Raw genomic sequence first — 20,724 nt, 5'->3', positions numbered from 1 at the left:
ATAGCCTTATAAAGAAATAAAAATGCAGGAAATGAATTATCCACCTCACCCATCATAAGCCCTCAGTTGTATTTCTGGTGGACTGATATTCATTTGTGGATGTACTTTTGGTGAGCTGGTAACCTAGTATAGGCACAGCTGTTCAGGCATTTAAATGACAATCTTACCCAGGGTAGCAGGAGAAAAGAGAAAGATTTATACTTTGTGTCATTGTTAGTTTTGTCATAGTTGGTTTTGTTTTTAATCTCCTGCCTTAGCTCCAGGGCTTGCTGAGTACAGAGCCAGCTGGAAAGAAAAGCTCCAATAAGTACTTATTTATCCACTCCTAGTGCATAACATCCTCAATATGTTGGAGGATACAGGGAAAAGGAAATTACAGGTTGCATTTTGCCAAATATTTCTGTCATTTCACATGATAATTTTGGCTTTCCTTGCCATCAACTTGATGTATCTAAAAATATGGACAAATTGTCCATGAACAAGGCCACTCAATTGGAGCTGTGTGTGTTAGATTTGGGAGCAAATCCAGATTCCAAAAGTTTGGTTAGTTTCCATTCTCAAGCATGAATTTTTTAGTGTCTTTTATATTGAAATGTATCTGAAAATGGATGCATTAGGGAGTTGGTGGAAGTGGCATTTCCTCCAGGGAGCATTCCGTTTGCAGCAATACAGTTACATCCTGGAAAGAACTCTACTTGTCTCAATGCATGATAATAACCTATTTCAAATGGCAAAACAAAATTTCTTTTTTTTTATTATTATTGTACTTTACATTTTAGGGTACATGTGCACAATGTGCAGGTTTGTTACATATGTATCCATGTGCCATGTTGGTGTGCTGCACCCACTAACTCGTCATTTAGCATTAGGTGTATCACCTAATGCTATCCCTCCCCCCGTCCCCCCACCCCACAACAGTCCCCGGAGTGTGATGTTCCCCTTCCTGTGTCCATGAGTTCTCATTGTTCAATTCCCACCTATGAGTGAGAACATGCAGTGTTTGGTTTTTTGTCCTTGAGATAGTTTACTGAGAATGATGATTTCCAGTTTCATCCATGTCCCTACAAAGGACATGAACTCATCCTTTTTTATGGCTGCATAGAATTCCATGGTGTATATGTGCCACATTTTCTTAATCCAATCTATCGTTGTTGGACATTTGGGTTGGTTCCAAGTCTTTGCTATTGTGAATAGTGCCGCAATCAACATACGTGTGCATGTGTCTTTATAGCAGCATGATTTATAGTCCTTTGGGTATATATCCAGTAATGGGATGGCTGAGTCAAATGGTATTTCTAGTTCTAGATCCCTGAGGAATCGCCACACTGATTTCCACAATGGTTGAACTAGTTTACAGTCCCACCAACAGTGTAAAAGTGTTCCTATTTCTCCACATCCTCTCCAGCAGCTGTTGTTTCCTGACTTTTTAATGATGGCCATTCTAACTGGTGTGAGATGGTATTTCATTGTGGTTTTGATTTGCATTTCTCTGATGGCCAGTGATGATGAACATTTTTTCATCTGTTTTTTGGCTGCATAAATGTCTTCTTTTGTGAAGCGTCTGTTCATGTCCTTCACCCACTTGTTGATGGGGTTGTTTGTTTTTCTCTTGTAAATTTGTTTGAGTTCATTGTATATTGTGGATATTAGCCCTTTGTCAGATGAGTAGGTTGCGAAAATTTTCTCCCATTTTGTGGGTTGTCTGTTCACTCTGATGGTAGTTTCTTTTGCTGTGCAGAAGCTCTTTAGTTTAATTAGATCCCATCTGTCAATTTTGGCTTTTGTTGCCATTGCTTTTGGTGTTTTAGACATGAAGTCCTTGCCCATGCCTATGTCCTGAATGGTATTGCCTAGGTTTTCTTCTAGGGTTTTTATGGTTCTAGGTCTAACATGTAAGTCTTTAATCCATCTTGAATTAATTTTTGTATAAGGTGTAAGGAAGGGATCCAGTTTCAGCTTTCTACATATAGCTAGCCAGTTTTCCTAGCACCATTTATTAAATAGGGAATCCTTTCCCCATTTCTTGTTTTTGTCAGGTTTGTCAAAGATCAGATAGTTGTAGATATGCGGTGTTATTTCTGAGGGCTCTGTTCTGTTCCATTGATCTATATCTCTGTTTTGGTACCAGTACCTTGCTGTTTTGGTTACTGTAGCCTTGTAGTATAGTTTGAAGTCAGGTAGCGTGATGCCTCCAGCTTTGTTCTTTTGGGTTAGGATTGACTTGGCAATGCGGGCTCTTTTTTGGTTCCATATGAACTTTAAAGTAGTTTTTTCTAATTCTGTGAAGAAAGTTATTGGTAGCTTGATGGGGATGGCATTGAATCTATAAATTACCTTGGTCAGTATGGCCATTTTCACGATATTGATTCTTTCAACCCATGAGCATGGAATGTTCTTCCATTTGTTTGTATCCTCTTTTATTTCATTGAGCAGTGGTTTGTAGTTCTCCTTGAAGAGATCCTTCACGTCCCTTGTAAGTTGGATTCCTAGGTATTTTATTGTCTTTGAAGCAATTGTGAAGGGGAGTTCACTCATGATTTGGCTGTCCGTTTGTCTGTTATTGGTGTATAAGAATGCTTGTGATTTTTGTGCATTGATTTTGTATCCTGAGACTTTGCTGAAGTTGCTTATCAGCTTAAGGAGATTTGGGGCTGAGACAGTGGGGTTTTCTAGATATACAATCATGTCATCTGCAAACAGGGACAATTTGACTTCCACTTTTCCTAATTGAATACCCTTTATTTCCTTCTCCTGCCTGATTGCCCTGGCCAGAACTTCCAACACTATGTTGAATAGGAGTGGTGAGAGAGGGCATCCCTGTCTTGTGCCAGTTTTCAAAGGGAATGCTTCCAGTTTTTGCCCATTCAGAATGATATTGGCTGTGGGTTTGTCATAGATAGCGCTTATGATTTTGAGATATGTCCCATCAATACCTAATTTATGGAGAGTTTTTAGCATGAAAGGTTGTTGAATTTTGTCAAAGGCCCTTTCTGCATCTATTGAGATAATCATGTGGTTTTTGTCTTTGGTTCTGTTTATATGCTGGATTAAATTTATTGATTTGTGTATGTTGAACCAGCCTTGCATCCCAGGGATGAAGCCCACTTGATCATGGTGGATAAGCTTTTTGATGTGCTGCTGGATTCAGTTTGCCAATATTTTATTGAGGATTTTTGCATCGATGTTCATCAGGGATATTGGTCTAAAATTCTTTTTTTGTTGTGTCTCTGCCAGGCTTTGGTATCAGGATGATGCTGGCCTCATAAAATGAGTTAGGGAGGATTCTCTCTTTTTCTATTGATTGGAATAGTTTCAGAAGGAATGGTACCAGTTCCTCCTTGTACCTCTGGTAGAATTTGGCTGTGAATCCATCTGGTTCTGGACTCTTTTTGGTTGGTAAGCTATTGATTATTGCCACAGTTTCAGAGCCTGTTATTGGTCTATTCAGAGATTCAACTTCTTCCTGGTTTAGTCTTGGGAGGGCGTATGTGTTGAGGAATTTATCCATTTCTTCTAGATTTTCTAGTTTATTTGCATAGAGGGGTTTGTAGTATTCTCTGATGGTAGTTTCTATTTCTGTGGGATCGGTGGTGATATCCCCTTTATCAGTTTTTATTGCATCTATTTGATTCTTCTCTTTTTTCTTCTTTATTAGTCTTGCTTGTGGTCTATAAATTTTGTTGATCTTTTCAAAAAACCAGCTCAAGTTTTCATTAATTTTTTGAAGGGTTTTTTGTGTCTCTATTTCCTTCAGTTCTGCTCTGATTTTAGTTTTTTTTTGCCTTCTGCTAGCTTTTGAATGTCTTTGCTCTTGCTTTTCTAGTTCTTTTAATTGTGATGTTAGGTTGTCAATTTTGGATCTTTCCTGCTTTCTCTTGTGGGCATTTAGTGCTATAAATTTCCCTCTACACACTGCTTTGAATGTGTCCCAGAGATTCTGGTATGTTGTGTCTTTGTTCTTGTTGGTTTCAAAGAACATCTTTATTTCCACCTTCATTTCGTTATGTACCCAGTAGTCATTCAGGAGCAGGTTGTTCAGTTTCCATGTAGTTGAGCGGTTTTGAGTGAGTTTCTTAATCCTGAGTTCTAGTTTGATTGCACTGTGGTCTGAGAGACAGTTTGTTATAATTTCTGTTCTTTTACATTTGTTGAGGAGAGCTTTACTTCCAACTATGTGGTCAATTTTGGAATAGGTGTGGTGTGGTGCTGAAAAAAATGTATATTCTGTTGATTTGGGGTGGAGAGTTCTGTAGATGTCTATTAGGTCCACTTGGTGCAGAGCTGAGTTCAATTCCTGGGTATCCTTGTTAACTTTCTGTCTCGTTGATCTGTCTAATGTTGACAGTGGGGTGTTAAATTCTCCCATTGTTATTGTGTGGGAGTCTAAGTCTCTTTGTAGGTCACTCACGACTTGCTTTATGAATCTGGATGGATGGACGATGAAATGAATGAAATGAAGCGAGAAGGGAAGTCTAGAGAAAAAAGAATAAAAGGAAATGAACAAAGCCTCCAAGAAATATGAGACTGTGTGAAAAGACCAAATCTACGTCTGATTGATGTACCTGAAAGTGTTGGGGAGAATGGAACTAAGTTGGAAAACACTCTGCAGGATATTATCCAGGAGAACAAAATTTCTTTTGTGTGTTTGCATTTATGCTTTCTCTGGTATATACATAGCTTATCTTCCTGAAATAACATTTTGAAATTCATAAAAATAAAGCCAAACAAATTGCATGTAACTTTTTCGGTTTTTATTTTACTTATTTATTTTTGTTTGTTTGTTTGTTTATTTATTTATTTATTTATTTTGAGATGGAGTCTCACACTGTTACCCAGGCTGGAGTGCAGTGGTGTGATCTTGGCTCACTGCAAGCTCCGCCTCCTGGGTTCAAGCAATTAGACTGCCTCAGCCTCCCAAGTAGCTGGGATTACAGGCGCGTGCCACCATGCCTAGCTAATTCTTTGTATTGTTAGTAGAAACGGGATTTCACCATGTTGGACAGGCCAGTCTCGAACTTCTGACCTCAAGTGATCCATCCACCCTGAATTTCCTAGTCAGCAGCCTGATTCTAGCTTGTCAAGATCAGGTTCTGGGAACGTTCCTTAATGGCTCCTTCTTCATTAGTTTTCCCTATAGTTATCTCTCACATGTTACTTATTACTGTAAGTAACTAGAAAAATTAGTAACCTTTATTTTTGAAGTCGGTTACAGAGTCAATGACCTGGCACCAATGGTATGCAACAATTAACATTTGTGTGAAACATTCTGATTCCGTAAGTAACTTATTTTGCTTTAATGCTCTCAAATTAGACTAAGTGGCATATATTTAAGGATTAGAGAATTGTGATGAAATAATATAAAACTTCAGTGCACTTTTCATTAGTTCTCTAACAGTTTATCAACAGCATATAATAGATAAAATATTAAATAGAATACATTTAGATTGTAAGTGCAATTTATAAAACATTTCATATGAATTAGATTAATAGTAGTGCAATCCTTATACATGAAAGCAAAATAATAGAATATGTCTATTGAATTGGCATTGGTACTTTTTAAAAAAATTTATATATTACATAAAACACTTTATTTTAAATAATTTTGCACACAATTAGAAAGCTAACTAAATACCTGGGGTTGTCCTTTTTATAATATAGGGGAAGCCCCGCTATAAACTGGAGAAACTGGAAAAACATTGAGACGTGAGTTCTAACCTCAATTCAGACAGTTATTTTTGTAAAGGCAGCCATCTCTCTTTTTATCAGTCTTCCAGTCTCCTCACCTAGTGTTGCTTGCTTTGTTTCAGCTTCTAAACTTTTACTACCTGACTATTCTATTGTAATATCCTATTAATAGATATTTTACTAAACAGCTTATGCTTATTAAAATCAAGAAGCATATATTATATATGTATATATCAGAAAGCCTATGCTATGTGTCTTTGATTCCTGTTATCACCTTGTATAATACTATATGGAAAAAAGACTCTGAATAATCATTTCCTTAAATAACATAAAATGATCATTAGCAGAATTACCTCTATGAAAGTCAGATAAAAATGCTCTCAAGTGTTAATATTAACATAGATTCTTGTCATCATGGTGAAATTTCCAGAATGACTTTCTCTTTGAAAATGTGACATTTAAAATCAAGGCATTCTTACTCTGTCAGTAAGCTGCTTAATCAAATTGCTTTGTGGCTTTTAATTTAACATTCTTGCTCCTTGAATCTCTCCTATTCAAGTTATGGGCTAGGGGTGAGTACTAGGAAAGGAGGCGGCAACATATGCCACTGGAAGTTCCTGACAGGCCAATACATGGTCCTGATTATCATGTTCTGGCACAGTGTCTAGTGAATAATTGATATTCAGTAAAAACGTGTTTAATGAATAACAATACACACTCATAAAGTGGTGTATGAGAAAAGCTGAGGTTCTTCACAATCTTTAAATCCATTTCTAAAATATGTATTTTCTGGGGAAGAAAATTGGAGAGTGAAGAAGAGAATATGGCAAAACATCATCCATTTCAGTTCTTTAAAAATAAACTAGAGGAAAGCAATTCCAGAGAAGTAAAGACTTCTGAAAATCTTTTCCTTCCAAAAAACAATGACAAACTGGTAAAAATGGTCAAAATCAAGTTTTTCAGAACTACTGAAATTAGTCAAAAACTTAGAACAGTTCAGAGGAGTTCTTAAGAGAGTAAAAACAGTATACTTTGTGGCAATTTAACACTTTCAAACTCGTTCTCAGTGGCCAATATTACCCTGATACCAAAACCAGACAAAAAAAATAGCACACATATAACTACAAATATTACTTTGACTATAGATGCAAAACACCATAACAATACACTATTAAACCAAATCCAGCAGAATATTAAAAGGATTATACATTATGACAAATTGGCATTTATTCCAAGAACTGCAACTTTGGTTTAACATATGTAAATCAATGTAAAACACCACATTTATAGAATAAAGGACAAAAAAGACACAATCATCCTAATTGATACACAAAAACACCCTTTGACAAAATTTAAGAGCGTTTCCTGACAAAAACACTGAGCAAATTAAAAATAGAAGGGAATTCCTTCAGCCTGATAAAGGGCATCTATGAAACACCCACTGCTAATATCATACTTAATAATGAACTGCTGAATGGTTTGACCCTAATATCAGAAACAGGACAAGGATGTCTGCTCTTATTACTTTCACTCAACATAGTACTGAAGGTGCTAACCAGGAAAATTAGAAAAGGAAGAGAAATAAAGAACATCCATACTAGAAATATAAAGAAATAAAATGATTTCTATTTGCAGATGACATGATCTTTTATCTAGAAAATCCTAAAGAGTCTACACACAAAATGTAACCTAGAGTTAATGAGTTTAGCAGATTGGCAGCATCAAAGACATTGAACAGATATTTCTTTAAAGAACATATATGAATTGCCATTAAGCACATGAATTTATGTTCAATATCATTAGATTTTAGAGAAATACATATTAAAAATATGAAATACAACTGTGTACCCAGTGAGAAAATAAAAAAGACAAACTATAGCAAGTCCTGATAAGGACGTGAGTCAGCTGAAATGCTTATATATGACTGGTGGGGTTGTAAAAATGCTGCAGCCACTTTGAAAAAGGGTTTGCCATTTCCTCAAACAGTTAAACACAAAATTACAATATTTTTCAGCAATTTCAATCATAGTTCTATATCCAAGAGAAATGAAAACAAATGTTCACATAAAAATTTGTGCACAGATATTAATAGCATTATTCGTAGTAGTTAAGAAGTAAAAATAACCCAAATATGTATCAACTGATGAATAAACAAAATATAAAATATCCATAAAATGAAATGTCATAAAAACTTGAAATACTTGTACATGCAATAACATAAATAAACCTTGAAAATATGCTAACTGAAAGAACTGAGTCACAACAGGCCACATATTATGATTTTATTTATATTAATATGCAGAATAGACAAATAGAACACAGATTAAGGGTTATTAGTGGATTAAGGAGAGGGGACAGGAGTGAGGAGTGACTGCTAAGGGGGATGGGATTTCTTAAAAGGGATAAAATGTCTTAAAATTAGATAGTGAAAATGGTAGCATACCTCTATCTATACAATAAAAAGCACCGAATTGTGCACTTTAAAGGTGTGAGTTTTAAAGTATGTAAATACACCTGAATGAAACTGTTTTAAAATTACAATTCGAAAAGGCAACATAGTTGCTGAAAATCAAATCCACACAGATCAATATTTTCTGCTTTTAAACTCATTCATTTTCCAATAATTGATTTGACACCTAAACTTTCAGATTGTATGGATTGGATTATAAAGTATGGATCTTGCCATATGGCAGCTCAAAATCCCACATAAAGATTAGCATGTGAAAACAAAAAGCTAAATAAAATGTCCTAAGAAGTAACATATGCTTACAAAGTAATCTGGTGAAACAGGGTGGGGAAGAGAATTTTCTTTCCACTTTAGGGTATGGAAAGTTGTCAGACAAGCTTCACAGAAAAATTAACATTGAGGTCTTTCACAAAGAAAAAGCAAAGGATCTTTCAAATCAATTAGATGAATCTGAATAAAACAGCATTGTGAAATTTTGTGGATTCTTTGGAGAGTAGAAGAATGCGATGTCTTCTCTGATCTTCTGTGATCTCTTTTCGTGATCATAGAAGAGTGTCATTTGTATTTTCCAGTACTAGAATAGAGCCATCATGTTTAACCAAACAGTAGAGTACCTTACCTATTTGGAGCAAAGAAGATGATTTAAAATTTTAAATTGTTTTTCAAATGAGGAATTTCCTTTTCATAAAGAAAATGTTATGATAATAAAGCACTCAAAGTTGAAGCATTGAAATGCTTAATGAAACTACTTTGAAAATATGAAAGAAAAGAGATGAATAAATTTTGTGGAGAGCTCAAAGGACCAAGATCTAATTGAAATTATACCTATAAGTTCTATGGCTTGGATTGTACACTGTTGTCAGAAAATCTCGAGAGATTGTGGACGATATTCAACTACTTATAGGCAAAGGGAAGTTTTGCATTTCCTTGCAGTAAATCCGGTTTTTAATTAAACTAAATGTGTAAAGACATTGAAACATATCCTACCCAATCTTCATATTAAGACGTTTCTTTAGGATGTGGTATATAATAGACGGAAAAAAAGAGTCAATAACATTTCCGTTTACTCAAATTGCAGATATCTTGTTCTGTATCAAGTTCCATATTCATTTTTCTCATTACTGTTATTAGTTAACAAAATAGAAAACTGCATTCATGTTGCTATTTCTGCTTTTAAAATAAAAAGGTATAGGTTCACATGATGAATTTTGTGCTCTCTAAGAAACTATACTAATGAAAAATATCAATAAGTTAAGTACATCTTTTTCTTTCTCTAATATGATTTTTTAAATTAAGGTATAAAATTACATCCAGTGACATGCACATATCTTGAGTATTACAATTACATAATTTTAACAATTGGCAATAAACATTCCTCAATATTCATGAGGAATATTCTAAAATTTTCTTTGTCTGCTATGTATTTTTCTGAATCTTAACAGAGTATTGTTGGTCTCATTAAATGACCTGGGTGGTTGGGTGCAGTGGCTCACGCCTATAATCCTAGCACTTTGGGAGGCTGAGGCAGGCGGGTCACGAGGTCGAGTTTAAAACCAGCCTGACTAACACGGTGAAACCCCATCTCTACTAAAAATACAAAAATTAACCCGGTGTAGTGGCACGTGCCTGTAATCCCAGCTGCTCGGGAGGCTGAAGCAGGAGAATTGCTTGAACCTGGGAGGTGGAGGTTGCAGTGAGCCAAGATCGCGCCACTGCACTCCAGCCTGGGCAACAGAGTGAGACTCCATCTCAGGGGAAAAAAAAAAGACCTGGGTAGTGTTCTTTCCTATTCCATGTTCTAAACAACTTTACCTAAAATTTCCCTTCCTTCCTTTTGCTCCTTCTTTAATGTTTAGTATTAATAGTATTCATTAGTAATACCATCCTGGCCTGGAGTTCTCCATGTGGAAGTTATTTATTACTAATAATTTAATTCTATTACAAATACAGAATTATTCTCTTACCTGTTTCCTCTTGAATGGGCTTTGCTAATTTGAGTCTTTAAAATAATCCATTTTATCTAAGGTAACATATCTACTGGAATAAACATTTTCATGACGATTTCTTATTAGCTTTTTAATGTTTCTATGATGTATGGTGATGTCCTGTCTTTCATTCCTGAAATCAATAATCTATGTTCTTATTCTTGTTTACATGGCCAGTCAGGTGATATTTGTTATCTTGTTAGTTATTTTATTTCATCTGTATGTATTACTTGTAAAATATCTTTTCTTCTGGTTTTGATTGGATTAATTGAGTATTATTTATGATTGAATATTATCTTTACTCATTTATCATTTCTAAATTTTTTTTATTCATTTAGCAGATGAATATAATTTATTCAGGATTTTTAACTTTAACTTATGACAGCCCACATTCAAATACTATTCTGTATTTTCATGTGTAGTCTAGGAACTGTACATAATGTTTCTTTTTTATCATTCCCATTATTTCTATTATTGCTATCACTTGTTTTACTTCTACACGTGTTACAAACCACACAGTACTTTGCTATTATTTTTACATTAAACAATCATTTTTTTAAAATCTTATATATTTACTCACATTTTTCATAATTCTTTCCAGTGTACTTCCTTTTTTTAAATTTTTGTTTTTGTTTTGTTTGGTATAGTTCCAAGTTTTCACTTGGAATCATTTTCTTTCTGCCTTGAGAACTTCCTTTAGCACTTTTTGTAGTGCTTTCTACATAAATTCATTTCACTTTTGTATACCTGAGAAAGTCTATTTGGCCTTTGTTTTGGGGATATATTTTCAATAAGGGTAAAATTCAAAGTTGACAAATTTTTATTTATTATTATTGTCAAGACTTAAAGGTGTCGCTCCTTTGTCTCCTACATTGCATTGTTTCTACTAGAAGTTTCCTTACCTTTGTTCATCTTTACATATTGCATCTGCTTTTTTCTGACTTAAGACCCATTTTATCAACTGTTTTAAGCAGTTAACTGTTATGTACTTGATATAATTTTCATCACATTTTGTATGTTTGGATCTCTGTGTTCATAATTTTCATCAAGTCCAGAAAATGTTTGGCCATTATTTTTTGAAAAATATTTATTCTGCCCCACTCCAACAGCTCACTTGTGGAATTCCAACTTACACAAATATTAGAACCCTTAATATCGCCTCACAGTTCTTCAATGTGCTTTGCTTTTGGTTCAGATATTTTAACTTCTATTTTATGTTTCTGTTTGGGAAATTTCTATTGAACTATCTTAGAGTTCTCTGATTTTTTTTCCTTCTGTCACTTCCAGTGCACTGATTGAAGAATTTTTCTTCTCTAATATTTAATTCTGAATTTAAGCATTTTTATTTGAAACATTTTTAATAGTTTCCATCTCTCTGCTGAAATTTTATATACTTTTATCTGTTTTCTACCAGTTCTACTAACATATTATTCATGGTTACTCTAAAATCCTTGTCTAAAATTTTCAACCTATGTGTTATCTCTTTGTCTGGATTTGTTGAGTGCTGTATGTTTTGACAGTGGGTCACTTTTTCTTGATTTTACTGTGTTTCATAAAGGCATTCAATGGCAGACATATTAAAATATATTAGCAACAAAGATGAAAATTAATTACATCCTAGAATATGCACACTTCTTCTTTTATCTGTTTTTGGGCGTTGAGTCAGAATATTCAATAATTGAGTTTGAGTTTGGGATTTGTTTCTGCATAGTTACCTCCAATGCACTCCAGGATTCAAATTATCCTAGAAATGGGCTGCCACTCCCTTATGCATCCTGTGTGACTGATGATTTTTTCTCATTGTACTGGATTCATCCTCGGCTTTCAGAAGGCATTGCATGTCTACTCCATAGAGAAGATCCTCTCTAGTATTTTCCCCTCCTGCTGTTCTTTATTACTTCTTAGTTCAAGGTTTGGTTGGGAGGCAGGGAGAGTCTCTAGAGCCTTCTGTTCCAGATTCAGTCTTATGGAAGCGCCACTTACCTGGACCACCAGAATAACCTTTGTCAAAATGTCTATGTATATTCTTCTTTCCCATGGTAATTGGTGCCACAATGAGATTTGTATCAAATTGGATAGGGGAGGTACCTTATGCAGGCACAGGTTTTCTGCCCTTCCCTTAATGAGCATTGCCTCCGCTTTTATTAAGGAGGCATGCTGCACCCAAGCAGGTTTCCTCTCCCCATGACAGACAGCCTTTTACTATATCTCTCCCTTAACTTCAGTAGACATTTGCATGGGAATGAGGGAGGAGGATTATCTTTTTTCTTCTCCAGAAGTGGATAAACTTTGCTTCTACCTCTTCCCTAGAGGCATTCCATCTTTGCTTAGGAAAAGTATCCTTTCACTTACCTACAGTGTCTATGAACCACTTGGGGAGTCCCTTTCAGGTACCCAGCTTGCCTTCAATCAATCTTTTACTCTCTCTCCTTCCTTCCTTCCTTCTTTCCTTCCTTCTTTCCTTCTTCCTTCCTTCCTTCCTCTCTCTCTCTCTCTTTACTTCCTTCCTCCCTCCCTCCCTTCCTTCCTTCCTCCCTCCCTCCCTTCCTTCTTTCTTTTATGGAGTTTCACTCTTGTTGCCTAGGTTGGAATGCAGTGGTGCGATCTCAGCTCACTGCAACCTCTGCCTCATGGGTTCAAGAGATTCTCCTGCCTCAGCCTCCTAAGAAGCTGGAATGACAGGCAACTGCCACCAAGCCAGGCTAATTTTGTATTTTTAGAGGCGGGGTTTCGCTAAGTCGACCAGGCTGGTCTCAAACCCCTGACATCATGATCCACCTGCCTCGGCCTCCCAGAGTGTTGGGATTATAGGCATGAACCACCACGCCCAGCTGACTTCAGTCTTTCTTGAAAGCACCTGGTAGTCTGGAGTGGAACAAATGATATAATGAGAACTTGCCTCACATCTGAGACTCACAGTTTTCCAATCTGACACAATATCCTGCCTATACTTGGCCTTTAAAAATAGGTTAAAAATTCAGGTATGGAATTTAGTTCCTTTGGTTGCCTTGCAACTGTATGTCTCTGATTGGCTCAAAATAAGTTATTATTTAACAGATTATCCTGGTTTTAACTTGCTATTAGAGTGAGAATGGCTTTTTCTGCCTGCTAATTTCAAAAGCTTTCTAAAGCTAAGAATGCTTCTCAGCTTTCTTAAGTCTAAGTGAAAGTGGATCACCACATGTATTTGATATTTTAAATTAATATTATTATCTTCCAGTGTAAAATCTTGCTATTAACTTTCTCTTTATGTTTTTCCCTCATATCTTTGTTTTATTTTCTCTCCTTTTCTTCCTTCTTTTCAATATATTAAGTGTATTTTAATATTTTATCTTCATTCAGCTTTACCTCTTTGTTGTTTTTAGATGACTGTTTTAGGAAATTATTTTACTATATTTTTTATTTTTTATTTTATTACTTTTTTTTTGAGATGGAGTCTCGCTCTGTCACCCAGGGTGGAGTGCAGTGGCACCATCTCAGCTCACTGCAACCTCTGCCTCCTGAGTTCAAGCGATTCTTCTGCCCCAGCCTCCCGAGTAGCTGGGACTACAGGCACATGCCACCACACCCAGCTAATTTTTGTATTTTTAGTAGAGACAGGGTTTCACTCCAGGCTGGTCTGGAACTCCTGACCTCGTGCTCGACCCGCCTTGGCCTCCGAAAGTGCTAGGATTACAGGCATGAGCCACCGCACCTGGCCTATATTTTTTAATTTTTTAAAAATTGTGGGTACATACTAGGTTTATATATTTGTGGGGTACATGAGATGTTTTGATACAAGCATGCAATGTGAAATGATCACATCATGAAGAATATGGTATCCATCTCCTCAAGCATTTATACTTTGTGTTAAGAAAAATCCAGTTACACTCTTATGGTTATTTAAAAATGTACAATTAAGTTATTATTGACAATAGTCACACTGTTGTACTATGAAATAGAGGATCTTATTCAATCTTTCTGTTTTTTGTACCCACTAACCACCGTGCTTTCCCCCATTCCCTCTACTACCCTTCCCAGCCCCTGGTAAACATCTTTATACTCTCTAGGTCCATGAGTTCAATCGATTTTTAGATCCCACAAATAAGTGAGAACATGAGATGTTTAGATGTGCCTGGTTTAGTTCACTTAACATGATCTCCAGTTTCATCCATATTGTTGCAAGTAACAGGCTCTCATTCTTTTTTATCATTGAATAGTACTCCCTTGTGTATATGTACCACATTTGCTTTCTTTCTTTATCTGTTGATGACACTTACGTTACTTCCAGATCTAAGCTATTTTGAACAGTGCAGCGACAAGCATGGGAGTGCAGGTATCTCTTTGATATACTGATTTCTTTTCTTTTGGGTATATCCCCAGCAGTGGGATTGCTGGATCATGTGGTAGCTCAGCTCTAATTTTAGTTTTTTGAGGAATGTCCAAACTGTTCTCTATAATGATTGCACTAATTTACATTCCCACCAGTGTAGGAGGGTTCCCTTTTCTCGACATCCTTGCCAGCTTTGCTATTGACTGTTTCTTGGATAAGGGTCATTTTAACTCGGGTGAGATGACATCTCATTGTAGTCTTGATTTGCATTTCTCTGATGATCAGTGTTGTTGAGTACATTTCCATATTCCTATTTGCCATTTATATGTCTTCTTTTGAAAAATGTCTATTCAAATATTTTGCCCAGTTTTTGATCAGATTATTAAATTTTTTTCCTATAGAGTTTTTTGAGCTCCTTTTATATTCTTATATATTCTAGTATTAATCCCCTGTCAGATAGATAGTTTGCAAATATTTTCTCCCATTTTTGCTTTGGTTGCCTATGCTTGTGGGGTATTGCTCAAGATATGTTTGCCCCATTGCTCCACACCAATGCCCTGGAGCATTTCCATAATGTTTTCTTGTAGTAGTTTTATAGTTTGAGGTATTAGATTTAACACTTTAATCCATCTTGATTTGATTTTTGAATATGGTACGAGATAGAGGTCTAGGTTCACTCTTCTGCATATGTATTTCCAGTTTCCCCAGCACTATTTATTGAAGAGATTGTCTTTTCCCCAGAGTATGTTCTTGGCACCATTGTTAAAAATGAATTCATTGTAAGTATAGACATTTGTTTCTGGGTTCTCTATTCTGTTCCCTTGGTCTATTAGTTGGTTTTTATGACAGTACCATTCTGTTTTGTTTACTAGAGCTCTATAGTATAATTTGAAGTCAGGCAATGTGATTGCTCCAGTTTTGTTATTTTTGCTTAGAAAAGATTTTGCTGTTCTTGGTCTTTTGTTGTTCCATAAATTTTTTTGCATTGCTTTTCCTGTTTCTGTGAAGAATATTATTGGCATTTTGATAGGGATTCCATTAAATCCGTAGACTGCTTGTGGTAGTATAACCATTTTAACTGTATTGAATCTTCTAGTCCTTGAACATGGAATATTTTTCCATTTTTTTGGTGTCCTTAATTTCTTTCATCAGTGTTTTTTAATTTTTGTTATGGGGAGATTTCATTTCTTCGGTTAATTGCTATGTATTTAATTATATTTGTGGCTATAGTAAATGGGATTACTTTTAAAATTTATTTTTCAGATTGCTCTCTGTTGGCATGTAGAAACACTACCCATTTTTGTGTGTTGATTTTTGTATCCTGCAACTGTACAAAAGCTTGGCATTTTTTATGTCTTTAAAAATAATTTTCAACGCTATAGTGTTCAAAGTCTAGATTTTGTTGTCTTTCTTTAAAAAGAATTGAGTTTCATTCTAAGAAGCAATTAATTTAGTTGTGGAATAATATGCTACTAATTAGGGATTGATTTAAAGCTTTGTAAGGATAAGTATAGGTTAGGTCTTAATGAATTTCTCAAGTAGTTCTCCTTTTATAGCATGAACTTTTGGAATCTCAGCTGAAAACCTGGGGTATTCAGCATATTTCCTCTACTCTGTCAGATTGGAATTCTTATGTTTGCTTGTACTTTGTGTTCTCTGAGATCTCTGTTCGGTGCTTAGTTTCTCAGTAACTTCTTTTTTTTCCTACAATTCATTAAACTTCATCTTCTATATGTGTAGTGTAGTGTTTGTACAAATACCTAACTAGAACCATCCGCAAATTCATAGAACTCCTTCTTTGTGCAGCAACCTCCTTTTCAAGACCCTACACAGCAAATTCCAGCTACTTCTGTAGGTCTGGGGTCAGATTATTGCTTCTTCAGCTCATTAATGTTACCACGCTTTGCTTAGGCTCCATTTCATTATATTGCTGTCTGAAAAATGTTTCAAGGCAGACAACTGGGGTAACCATGGGGAATACCTCATGTGTTTCTCTTCCCTTAGGAATGATGTTTCTGCACTGCCTCTTTTCCAATGTCTGAAAAGTATTGCTTTGTGTATTTTGTCCTGTTTTATAGTTGTTTATTATGGAAAGATAATGGGGTACAAGTTACTCTATCATGGCCATAAGAAAAGACATTTGATTTTACTTTTGGTATTTAAGTGTGTCTAATGAGCCCAGTAGTTAGCTTGAGTAAAAATCGTCTATCCTAACTAGATCAACTTATTTTAATGGTTACTAACAACAACTAGTATGTTGATAGATGGTTGTAAAAGCATGCATAAATCCATGGAAGGAACATTTTGGCAATCAGAAGTTAAAACTAAAGAACATAAAACTAGGAAAGTGGTATCTTTTCCCCTTTCACACAGCTATTTGGTTGTTCTTTAATCATACTGGTGTACCCATCAATAAACTACCCCAGGTTTTTCATTGAAAAAAATAATAAAACTATTATCCAATGGTCTTAGAGCAAAAGTAAGCACACAACAAATAAGAACATGATCATGTCCAATCTAGACTGGAATGCCAATATTTTCACTACCTATTTTAGAATGCAGAAATGACAGCAAATAATAACCTTAAATATCCTTAAGATATATGTCAGAACAATATAATATTAATTTAGCTGGAATTACCAGATTTCACTGTCAGATATGACTAGCTCAGTCCCACCATATGCAGTTTCTATCTTTGAGGCCAGTTTTTTTTTTTACTATTTATAAAAATTAACATGTATATAAGCAAGGCATTTAAATTAGGCTTTAATTATGACTCTGTTTGTATACCCAACCACATGTTCTACAAAAAAAGGCCTTTTATTGCAATTAAAATAGTATGTGTTAACATTAATACACTAAATCAGGAAGGGATTAAGTAATTTCATGATACAGACAAAGATTTATGCTGTTCTTTATAGTTGTGCAACCAAAGACGTTTACATTTGAAGAGATGAGTAGGTTGTATCTTGAGAGAAGACAGAAAAAAGTATTTGTTTGCAGCTTACATGAAGTAATGACATAGGATCATTTTATCATTTTAACTAAGTTGTACAACTGAATTATAAAGTGAACTGGCTTCACCTTGTGAGTAGAAGGTGGCAAGAATAAGTGAAGTGATACTTATTTTATATTCTTTGACAACCCATTAGTGAACTGTATGGAGGAATAGCTACTGGTTATTAGTATTTGCCTGAAAGTCACAGCAGTTGGACATTAAAGGAACCTCAAAAAATTATTTGCTCTAGTCCTCTATATTGAACTAGCTGGGGGCGAAACATTCAAATTTCTATTGCTTTAATTTAGCCTATGGCTTGTTTGGAGTAATTACCTGTATGGAATACAGATATTTGGCATTACTTTAATTATGGTTTTTCATCGAAAGGTGGGTATATTAATCTTTATCTGTCTCCTAAATTAAGTCATTTGAAGTTACAATTATTTTAGCATATATATCAGCATATAAGCAAAGCTTGAGAAGGGGCAAAATTTTCTTTATTATCCCAGAGCAGTTTCAGCCTCATTAATTCATCCTTTATCTGTGACCTGCTTTCTCTTTTCTTTTCTTGGCGGCCCTTCCTTCTGTCATCGGAGCTCTATTATTACAATTCTCTGTTCCTCTACTAGGGCCCTCTTTTAACTTTCGAGGCAGTTAGAATAGTGTCCCCATCCCATTCGCATCCACCACACTCACACTGTTAAATTCAAAGCCAGCTAAACAGCTTTACACATCACGACACTCTCTAAACTCTAACTTGAAAATAGTATAACTGCAAGCTCACATATAATAAATTCAAATAAAATATTCTTTTCAATTCAGGAGATTTTTCTGTGTGTTTATGTTCACAAGTAAACCTCTGAAAGGGAAGAAAGAAATAATTTTAGGATCATTCTTTACAGAGCAGATTTCCTACCTTTGTGAAAAATGAAAATTACAATCCTGGTAAAAACATATGGATCAGCAAATGCTCTGGTCTAAATATTACTTTGGCGTTTATGGCACAAAATGCCTCCCTGTTCTGGCATTCAGCTTTTTCCTATAATAGCACACAGAGAAGCAGTGCCAGCTTGAAGTGCCAAATAAGGTATCCCTCCTAGGGTCTGGTACTAATTGGACAATGGCTGCCCACTGGCCATCAGCGTTGTGTTAGTGTGAATATCTTTATGCACATAAGTGGGAAATCAAAAAGCCAAGGTTTCTGGTTTTACAAATGCACCTTTCCAGGGTTCTTTTTGACTATTGGGCAATATTTCAGGTATTGGAAAAGTGCTATAACTAGACTAATCTCTAAGCAGATTTTTGAGTTTAATAATTCAAAATACAGAATGAAGTCCAGGGACCAAAGGTTTAAATGAGGCAAATATGTCTAATTAAGGCAAGTTACATTATTTAGAAAGATATATGAGGCAGTCATAAATATTTTACAGGTTAAAATAAAATTCAAGGCCATGCTAATTTTCCCCATCTCAAATATAATTGCTAAAGTCCTCTAAATATTACCAAAAAATAGGCCATCAACAGGAGTAAGCTCTTTGTGACAAATTCAACAGAGTCTGTGGAGAAATCCTTTCTGTGTCTCTGTCCCTCTGCTGCAATGCCTGATCCATTTATAATTGGCACTCAATCTCTCTGCTCTCAGCAGCACCAGGCTGCCATTACCAAGGACGCAGGGTTTTAACACCCTCCACTTCAAATATTTCCTCAGGGAGAAAAGGGGGATTGCTAAAGAGAGTGGAAAGAAGTAGGGAATGAAATCAGCAGCACCTTTAGTCAGACCCCTTCAGTCAGACTAGGAACACTGTTAAGACCTATTGGCTGACAGAGGCCATGATTTCAGATAAGATGCAAATCAGAGGTCCCGACCTTGCACACCTGAAATGGATTCATAGCACTTTTTGACAGAGAAATGATCCTGGGATCTTGGCCAGAGTCCAGTATGGTGATTGCATTTGTTTACTCATCTTCCAGCAGTTTTTCTTATTAATTGGAATTCTAATACATTGTGAAGTGACACATAGAAAAATTTGGCCATGATGTTTCAAAAGAGTATGTACATAAATTAAGAAGGAGAAAATTAATAATAATTGACATTATTTTATTCTCCATGTGTTCATCTTTTGATATTTATGATGCATTTGTATTAAATTCTTGTAAGATACCTTTGTTGTAGCTAAGCAAGAGATTACCATTAGCTATACTCTACTAAGAAAGACACTAAAAAATAGAAAGCAAAGATATTTACCCAAAGTTAAGCAGGTAATCTGTAAAGATAAAAAGAAACCAAGCATGTTCCAGTGGACTGAAAAAAAAATGTGAGAGTGCCTCTGCTTTTGGTTATATGAAGGAAAGTAAATTATTTACCTAAATGTACTTTTTAGTATCCATTACACTTTAACTAGATTTTGCTTACACAAAAAATGAACAAATTCATTCTCTGCCTAAAAAATGAATGTCATTACCTCCATCCTGTTACACTTCTCAGAGGAGAACCAATGCTCTCAGTGTGATTTGTTTCTTTTCAGAAAACATACATGTCTGCATCATCACATATGCACACCTATAAGAAAAATTGTTTGTGTGTAACTTTTTTGGTACTAATGACACCATACTTTATCTGGGCTCTGTGCATTTTTCTCACTTAAAAGCATAATCTTAAAACTCTGCAACATCTTTGCACCTGTCACTTTGTATACATGGGTGAATGCTTCTCAGGCTAGTTACTGAGACACAAAATTGCTGAGTTAATTGATGTACATAAGTTAATTCTGAGATATCTCCAGAATTGTTTTTGGCTACATATCCATTCTGATTCTTGTAGATCCCTATACCTACTGCATTTCTCCCTTTGTAGCAGTTGATGTGGAGTACCCTGCCCCACTAAGGCTACGGACCCACCCTTTAAGTCCTGGTTCAAGCATCAGCTTCTGGTGAAACATTCCTATCTCACAACTATAATCAAACTTTCTCTCAGGTGAAACCATACAGTACTTTATCTGTACTCAGGCCATGACACTAACTATGTAACTCATTGCATTATAATCATTTATATGCAGAGCTTATCTCCCTCTTATCCCCCATTAGGCTGTACACTCTCTAAGGGCAGGATGCATGCCAACGTTTTTATATTTGAATCCCCACATCTTGTAGTTGTATGCCTTGCATAGGGTTATTCAAAAATCTCAATGAAATAAACAAATTGATAAATAAATTGATGCATAATGTAACATTTCATGTCAGGCCAGTGGCTATAAAATTCCAGGAAATATCAGTATCA

The sequence above is a fragment of the Nomascus leucogenys genome, chromosome 19 (assembly GCF_006542625.1).
Source record: "Nomascus leucogenys isolate Asia chromosome 19, Asia_NLE_v1, whole genome shotgun sequence".
Classification (NCBI taxonomy): domain Eukaryota; kingdom Metazoa; phylum Chordata; class Mammalia; order Primates; family Hylobatidae; genus Nomascus; species Nomascus leucogenys.
Note: the sequence above shows the minus strand (reverse complement) of the source record.